This window comes from Pinus tabuliformis, chromosome 9, assembly GCF_031772625.1.
Source record: "Pinus tabuliformis cultivar Carrire ecotype Pingquan chromosome 9, CPIR1, whole genome shotgun sequence".
Lineage (NCBI taxonomy): Eukaryota > Viridiplantae > Streptophyta > Pinopsida > Pinales > Pinaceae > Pinus > Pinus tabuliformis.
In genome coordinates this window covers 1,739,608,938-1,739,617,206 of record NC_142307.1, presented here as the reverse complement: position 1 = coordinate 1,739,617,206, position 8,269 = coordinate 1,739,608,938, and the positions used below count along the sequence as shown (strand labels likewise).

The 8,269-nt window shown below is 37.2% G+C and overlaps 1 pseudogene; it reads right to left on the bottom strand.

Moving 5' to 3' along the window:
• Positions 1 to 5,476: 5,476 nt before the first annotated feature.
• Positions 5,477 to 7,324, bottom strand: LOC149155665 (ATP-dependent DNA helicase Q-like SIM; annotated as a pseudogene).
• Between the last annotated feature and the right edge of the window lie 945 nt (positions 7,325 to 8,269).

Below are 8,269 nucleotides of genomic sequence, written 5' to 3'. Positions count from 1 at the left end.
AAACATTGCTTTAGCTTCGGATCAAGCCATAGGCTGAAAGTTTTACTTGGACTCGAATTGGTGACAAAACCAAAAAAAATGCATCTGGGCTAAACCATAAAGTCAAGAGCCACACTGTGTATATATTTTAGACCAAATCAATTCGTTTGGATTTAAACTCATGGCATAAGAAAATACACCTTCAAGATTTAGCATAGATCTAAGAACCATGCTATATATATCTCGGAACATATGAACTTGTGATAGAACCAAATACGCCTTTAGGCTTCTCCACAGAGCCAAGAGCCACACTATTTATAACCAAATATGCCTTTGAGCTTCATCACAATGCTAAGAGACACACCATATATATCTCAGAAACAAATACGCCTTCGAGATTCATCGCATTGCCAAGAGCCATGCCATATATATCTCATAACCAAATATGTCTTCAAGCTTCAACATAGTGCCATGAGCCACACCATATATCTTGGAACCAAATCAATTCACATGGAAGCAAACCAAATAGGCCCTTGGGATTTTATGCATGTCTCAGACTTTATCAATCGATCAATTGATTTTCTATGCACTCCACCAACACACACACACGTGTGTGTGGGTTCCCTTAGGCTATTGTTAGGAAAGACATCAATTTGAATTTTGGGTTGATGATAATTTGAGTTTGGGGCTAATGTAAAACTTCCATATGACTTAATTTTGGTGCCTGGACCGTGATTGGGGTATTCCCTAGGGATTTCCCAATTATCCATATGATCGTGCCATGTGACATGGTCTTTAGGGGTCCATCGTCAATCTAGTGTCAATGTCAACATGATGTCATCATGCAACATGGCACTCTCTGAGTCATGCCATGTGTCACTCATATTTGGATCGATTGACCACCCAAAACTGTTGATTAGACATGCCACGTGGCACCTTGTTGTGATGCTACATCGTCATCAACCATGTGTACTTGTGTTTCCACTTGTCACCAATATTGTGTTGCCACATCATCACTCTCCTGGATAATCGTGTCTTGTCATTGAAGGGTCCACATTGGAAACTAGCACGTGTCATATGTCCATTAGTCCAATGTGGTGTCAAAAGACATGGGCAGCACAACCTCCATTATTTGTCGAGCAAGTTTGCACTCTATCTACCATTCATTTTCAACAAATCATCCATAACTATCGAATCCGCTCGGAGTTGCACATTGTTTAACATCATTAAACAATGCATATTTCTACGCACCAACTATCATTTATTACTCACCTAATCATGGATTTGCCCTGAAGATTTATAAACGTTAAGAAATTTGGTGTTTTTTATAACAAATTTGGTGCTTTCACCATGTTACTTTCAAATTCACTTATCTTGTCATTCGGAAGGAGTTTAACCAAGTGTAATATAGCATTATAAAGGTCTCGGAGAGGACTATCCAACTAGATCATCTACATATTCACTTGATCGTCATAACTTCAACAAAAAATCTCAATAATATCTAAGCCATCATATCTTCTTGACATGAATGGTAACATTATGCCCAATAATCTTCTTCCTTTAGAAACCAAAACATTGTACCTCCTTTGACATCAATGAAAACACTATGCTAAACAATATCCCCCTCTTTCATTGATGGCAACACCACTAAACATTGATGGCCATTGATGGCAATGGCTTGAGCTCCCCCTATCACGCTGCTAGTCCAGAATTTGCTTCCTCTCCCATTTGTCAATGTTTGATTTTTCTCTCCCTTTGACGTCGATGGAAAAGGGACCTACTGAAAATGATAGTTGGTTTAGGAACTACTAATTTCTGAGCCAAAGTTGCACAACTACTCATGTATCTCCTTGTGGACCTGCACCCCTTGTGAAAGTTCTCTTCCCCTATGGATAAAATATCCTCCTGTAAATGCTTCCTTTCATGTGGCTACAATCATACTCCCCCTACTGGAAGTCATCCCTATGTTCCTTTGTTGAATTTAGTGAGCCATTCCTTCCAGTGGGGAAGAAATTAAGGCTCCCACTTTCTGTCTAAGATATTCAAAGCTTTCCCTTGGTAAGGTTTAGTAAATATATTGTATAAATTTAATATTTAGATTCAAAAACTTCTCATGAAATTTATTACATCACAAGACTTGAAGCTATTCTACTCATCCGCGGAAAGAAAATCACAATCTAGAACACAAATCATTGACATGCATCAAGATGCAACACACATAAACAAATATTTATCTAGGGGAAAACAATTTCTCAAAACCCCTTACTATTTGTATTGCATTAATCAAAGAATCTAGATGAATACAATATGATTTGCTCAAGCTTAAGTTCAACATACACCTGTATCTTCTATCCTCCACCTGACTAACTGACCTTGGCCAATACTTAGCCAAAGTTTTGAGCCTCCAAGCCCCTATTTCCTTGCAATGTTCCCTTGGGAATTAGATTTAATTAGGAAATTCTCCAATTTGGATTGCACAATTCCTATAGGTCCTTATCTGACTGCATGCATGACCTGTACAACTTTAACTAGTTTACAACTAATAGTACACTTCCCTTGAAATCCAATCTCAACTGGGTAACTCAAATTCTCTGCATGCATGAGTTAGTTTAGGTTGATTGATCAGTTAACTAGATGATTACTCAGTGTGAAAAAAGTTACACACCCTTGACTGAACCTCCACTAGTTATACTAATAGTTCGCGGTTATATCTGTTGGCGACTAGTGTTGAGACCCTCTACCATGGCGCTTTCCTAGTGTGTGAAAAATATTATCAGTTTTCTCATGAAATTGGATGTTGCAGAGAGGTGATATATAAGCAATAGAATTTTTGAGCGCCGAGGGTTTGTTGAACAACTCAGATCTGAAATTCCAGTGCGAAAATTGGTACTTCGAAAAGGAGTTTGAAAACTATCAACGGTTGGTATTGCATGAATATTTGTGGGATGTGAGCAAGGTTCTTGATCGAGCCAAAGTTACGATTTTCATAAAGTATGCAGGTTCGAGCCATTACTTGCGGCAATGACGTATACATTCAAATTCCTCTGCGTCCCTTTGATTATGCATTTCACTGTTGTTTTGAGAGAAGTTGTTATTTAATTGGATATTTGTGCGAGGATATGATCCTTGAAGGATTCCACCGATCTGATCGGTCTTTGTGGGAAAGAGCCAAGCATTGGATTCCTATATTTCAGAGTATGAAATTTTATTGAATATGTGTTGGCCTCCTGTTGCCGGTCGACTGGAATTTGAGTCGTGGCTGGGAAAGAGCTTGAGTGTTGAGTTGCAGACTGGAATTTGAGGATCGGGTTGTTGGCAATAGCCTATGGAGCCAACGATTGCGTGCTATATGAAGAGCGCTATGCTCCTGCCTACAATGCCTACCACGATGTCTGTTGATTCATTTGAAGTCTGGAGAAGAACAAACAGTGTCTACGTGAATTTTTAATTTGGTATTTTTTTTTTAAATTTGAATGGTGAAGACATTGTGGGTCATTCCTGCAGTCAGTTTGTTTAGTGGTCATCGGCTTCGTATTAGACGATTACGGGACCGAGCCATGGTTGTGATAATTTGACTGTGCATTCCTTGTGGTTTGATCTATCTAATGAGAGTCGATTGTGGTGCAACTAGAAAACTATAGCCAACATCCAGCAAACCTGCGAGAAATTTCCAATAAATGGTCGAGGTTCCCCTCTCATTGAGCAACTGGTGATAATCGAGATGGAGAGCTAGAGCATTGGAAACCTGATTAAGGAGCAGCTTGTGGCCCTGTTAAGGAGCTACATTGAGGAGAAACAATGTACCACATCGAAGCCCATAAGACAAGCTGCAACATTAGTGATTTTTTTTGTTTTATGAGAGGTAAAGAAACACGAGGAACAATCATTCCACATGGGTGAAGATGAAACCAAAACTTCCACTATGTCGCAAATTAGTATATGCTTTGATGAAATGAATTGTCTTCTTGAATTCTTTTGGGTTTTGTAACTGAAACATGTTGAGCCTGATCAAATTAACATGTAAATGCAATTTGTTAGAATTGATCACTCTAACAACTACAAATTGGAGTTAGAAAGATTCAAGATGAAGACACCAACTTTGTATATGATTTTAGAAGAAGTTGGTGAAGTGTGATGGTGGCAGTGGATATTAGTTAGTTGAAGCAGTAATAGATGGACAAACAAGGTAAATGATTGTGTGTTGAAATAAAGCAGACTCAATATTATGTTGTAATGTGTAATGACCTACTTAATCTTATAATGCAAATTTTATTAGTGTTTAAATTACCTAAAAATATTGACTTATAATTATCAAGAAATATTGGTACATACCTACATTGGTGAAACTGTAAATTTATTACTGATATAAATTTTATTACTGTTATTTTTCAATTCCGAACTTCTCTTCTCAAATTTAAATTTTGATAGGGTATGGTCTCCTTCCATTTTTTACAATTTAAATATCCATACCCCCAAAATGTCCTCTCAAATTTACTTGGGAGAAGATATGGCCCTCTCCAATTAATTACCAAATTATATATTCATATCTTATCCCCAAAATGTCCTCCCAAATTTACTTGGAAGAAGATATGGTCCTCCCCAATTAATTACCAAATTAAATATCCATATCTTATCCCCAAAATGCCCTCTCAAATTTACTTGGAAGAAGATATGGTCTTCCCCAATTAATTTCCAAATTAAATATCCATATTTTATCCCCAAAATGTCCTCTTAAATTTACTTGGGAGAAGATATGGTAAGAAAAGTCAAATGAAAGGATGAGGGGATAGTTATGACATTAATGATAGATGGTTGAGGTGGATGGGAAAGAGGCATAAAAGGGGAAGGATGATGAGAGGAGAGGGGGATCATTAGTCTTGGTTTTGGTTTTGGAGGATTTTGTTTTGGGAGGAAGGTGGAGAAAAGAGAAGGGAGAGAAGGAGAGTACTTGTTTAACTTGGACACACTACATCTGGTTGGACTTGGGCTTGGAGGGCTAGGGAACCCATGGAGGTTCCCTGGGCTAGGAAATACATCCTAGTTGGTTGGGAGGCAAATCCAGTCGGGTAGTCAAGAGGAGCATCCCAACAAAGTCAGGAGCTCAGGAGCATCTCAACTAAGCTATTGGAACATGTATTCCTTTGTTTATTGATTACTTATATAAATGGTTGCAATGAAATTCTTACTTATTTAATTTGTGGGAAATAAATTTTAATGGTATATTATCATCAATTAAATGTTTAGATAGAAATAAGTTATTTCCCATTTTATTGTATTTAAAATTAGAAAAATTTAGTTTTTAGTTAGAGGACCCCAAATAGGAGCCCCACACGTGGTTTCAGAGCCCAGATTCAAAATCTGGACCCAAGACCCACTAGACCCAAATCTCTGCTAAAAGAGTTTATAACCCTCAAAGTTACTTGTAATCATTTTGATTATAAAAATTATGTGGAACTGATTTCATTTAAGACTAAATTAATGATTTTTTTTTATTCTACTAGCAATTTAGAACTTCTTTTATCACTGCCATGTGTATCCTTAAGTGCATCACTCTGATCTCTTGCCTTTCCCTGCTCAAGTTCTCAAAATTGGGTGGCCCATTGACACAAACATCACACAATCCACATTTCGTCTAAATCAAATCCTCTCTAAAGCACCGTACAAGAAACTTAACTCTACAAGATGTGGTAGAAACACCAAATTTGAAACACTCTGACAACATATTAAGTGCATTCTACGGTTGCTCTGCATTTCTTTTACTCGGAAACAGGGAAGGAAGTCTTTTCATGTTAACATGTAAACAACAATCTGCCAGCAACCCATCTCTTCCAGCTCTCCCAGCTTCCTGGTAATAAGATTCCAAGCTCTGTGGCCAACCATAATGAATAATTCACCGCAAATTTGCCTTATCAATTCCCATCCGAAAAGCAATGGTTGCAACAACCACCCGAAGTTTATCATGATGAAACTTTTCATGGACTTGCCTCAACTGGTTCTTTTGGCAACTTTGCATGATAAACTGCAGCCTTCACACCAAACTTGCTAAGAATTTTCGCTATCATTTCTGTCTCTTTTCTTGTGGGTGTGTATATGATACTTGGACCTGATCCTAGTATAGGGAGTTCCTCAACCGATACAGTTTCAAAAGAACCACTTTCTAGTTCTAAATGGTGGTCTTCTTTGAAAATAGATCCTTCAAATTCACCAAATGTCACATCAAAGTATTCAGCCATATGCTCATTAGCCTCATCCTCAAGGTATTCGACTGTCATACTGTGACCTTTACAAGTATCTCCTCCATCTTTTATTAAACTGGTTTTTGCAATGATATCATCATCATCAGTCTCCTCTTCATTTCTATCTGATTCATTTAAGGATGTTTCGTCTTAATCATAATCAATTTGCCTTGCAGATTCCTTGTTCCTATCTATAGAATCCTTTCGAAAATCAACTCCTACTTTGTTATTCTTTGATGGGGCCCCTTGTCTAGTATAACTATCAATTATATCTTGAAAATCCACTTTGTAAGATGATGGACAAGTGGTCTGGCTATGATGCATGGAGAACCTCAAATTTGGTCTGAAAAACGATGACAGAACAATTTTTGTGTTTGGCTTCATGCCCAAAGAATTCATAATGTCTTCTCGAACATGATGTTTAACTATAGCAGTAAGTGCCATAATCGGTATATGATGCTTTACCGACTCAACGTTGCTTACCTAAAATTTTTCTCTCAGTACAGACAAGCGCCTGCAATCAGGTCGAAAATCATGACCCCATTTGGATACACAATGAGCTTCGTCGATAGCAAAAAGAGTAATACCACGACTTTCTGCAAGCTTCTGTAATGACCCAATTACTCGTAGAAGTGTCTCTAGACAGACATAAATAATGTTATACATACCTACCATATCTCTATCCTCAATGCTTTTGTCAACTTGCCCTGAACCAAGGAAACAAGCAGCAACTCCATGTTTTGCCAGCTTCAAGCATTGATCATGCATAAGGTTGATTAATGGAGATACCACCACTATAACTTTCCTAATCAATAATCCAGGACGCTGGAAGCAAAGGGATTTGCTTGAGCCTGTTGCTGCAAGAACGAGGCAGTCTTGATGACATGCCTATGCCTTCAAAGCCTCTTTATGAAAGAACTTTAATTTTTTATAGCCAAAGCATTGTTGTAAAAGAGTTCTACTTTCTGTTCCCAATCCAGTTGTGTGTCTTGTAAAGGATCAGTGTGTAAGTTGCTGCCATGAAATTCATCCTGCAACAAATGCAGTTGCCTAGTATCTGCAACATTTCCGGCTGCATAACTAGAGGATAAATTTTCACAACTATCCATAGATCTAGACTCTTCGTGTCGTCGGTTCCATCAGTAAACATAAATCCAACTGTATCAAACTTTGTAGAACAAATAAGGTTCTGCAAAATAGAGTAAGCAGGTAACCCAACACTGAGTATTTTGCACTTCACAATACAGTTCCACTCCTCTATGTCTGAAATTTTAATTACATTTTCCTCAACCAGGGTCTTTCCATTACACTCTTCTAAAAAAAATATTTTATATATGGGAATGTAGGGGTTTTGAGTAGTTAACAAAAAAAAAAACTATCTTCTAAAACTTTAACACCCAACTCCATTGCATTGCACAAAACATATTTCTCTTTCCTTTTAGTAGATTTTAATACATTAAAGTTGTCAAATGTGAACAACAATTGATTGGTGTGTTAGAATCACTTAAAATATACAATATTATTATCTTAAAACATGTAGCACTAGCCATTCTATATATGTCAATTGGATAGTATACATCTAACAATAATGTCAATATTGAGTTGATTGAGACAACTAGGCATCCACTTTGAAAACTAATCTAACATTGTTGATGGAATTTCAAGAGGACACCTAATTATAATAATGTGATTAAAAACGGTAAATGTTTATGTGAATGCTCAAAATATATAAGATGGATTTAGGATGATTGTTTAGGGATATCTAAAGATATTTGAGGGTGACTAACAGTGCGTGGTAGCACTTTCTTAGATAGAAATGGGAGAGGATTTAGTAGACCCGCAGTTATCTTCTGAATATTATAAATAGTCATTTACAAGCATAACAAAAGGAAAACTTTCACCTATCATTATGCAAAACATGTGTGAGCCGAGTAAAAATTGGCAAGGCCCTAAGTTGTGCTAATAAGTCTTACGTATCATACACATATTTGAACAATTCAAAATGGTGAGGACGCAAAGAAATCAAGGTCAAGGAGGGTAATCAAAAGGACCTC